Source organism: Habropoda laboriosa, unplaced genomic scaffold (genome assembly GCF_001263275.1).
Source record: "Habropoda laboriosa isolate 0110345459 unplaced genomic scaffold, ASM126327v1 scaffold175, whole genome shotgun sequence".
Taxonomy (NCBI): Eukaryota; Metazoa; Arthropoda; class Insecta; order Hymenoptera; family Apidae; genus Habropoda; species Habropoda laboriosa.
The window spans coordinates 797,000-798,176 of record NW_017100347.1 but is presented as its reverse complement, the minus strand read 5'-3'; positions in this window follow the sequence as shown (position 1 = coordinate 798,176).

Below are 1,177 nucleotides of genomic sequence, written 5' to 3'. Positions count from 1 at the left end.
ATATTTTGCTAGAAAATAACAATAGATGTTAATAAATGACATTTTACCAACATAAACATCCAAAGATGGATCCAAATCGATTTTTCGATGAGAAGCGATACGTGCTATTTAATAATATATGATTTTGTATACATTTAATATGATATGCGATAGGTAACACATTGTCTAAGCATTTCATGATCAAATATGAATTTTCAGAATTTCTTTAAGGCTTTCCTTAATTCTATGGAAGCATCCATAAAAAGGTTGTAGATTAAGTTTGTATTAGATTAAAGCACTTCTAAGATTTATATAGTTAATCTATTGAATAGTGAGATGAAAACATTGTATGAAAACAATGCTTTTGTGTGATGACAAATGATAATATTATAGCAATTGTAAGTCTACAACAAATGAAACATATTTGAAAAAGTAGCATATACACTAATGGTATGTATTAGAAGAATTCTTTGGTTGAAAATCAAATGATTCTTATGAAGAATGGGTCATTTTAAAGCCATAATTGTTGACACGCTGATTGTTCATCTTAGTTTCTTAAATTAAAAGAAACATATTCTTTGTATTGTGATAACAATGGAATTAAACTGTATTTAAGTGGAAATAATGTTATCAACAAATTTTTATCAATTCTTCTCTTCAAATGATGAAGGAGAGTATGGAAAGATCAACTGTTATAAATGTTGCATATTAGGAATATCAATATCATTAGGAAATATTTTCACTGCTACCTCTGAATTGGCATATTATGTCTGTTGTAAATAGTGGAATGTTTTAATACAATATTCTTTATAAATTAAGTAGTACTTAACGTGTGAACAATATGAGTTTTTATTAGAAGAGAATTAAAATCAATATTTTTCTGCGCTTTTCAATTTCATGTGCTTTTAATACTACTGTTCTGTTCTAGTCCCTTTCATTCAAAATTATCTTCATTTATTAGTAAGTACAATAATATATACATTATCTAGATATATAATAATAAGAAAACAAACTTTGGACACAAAAATGAAAATGCACAGGTTAAAATTGTAAAAAATTCAGATCCTTTTTTAATATTGTTGTGTCCATAAATTAATGCATAAGTTCTCTTTGCATAAACAGATCATAAACAGAATAGCAGGATTAAATATCTACTATAAACACAAAAGTAATACCTCTTGGAAAACGTATTGAGTGG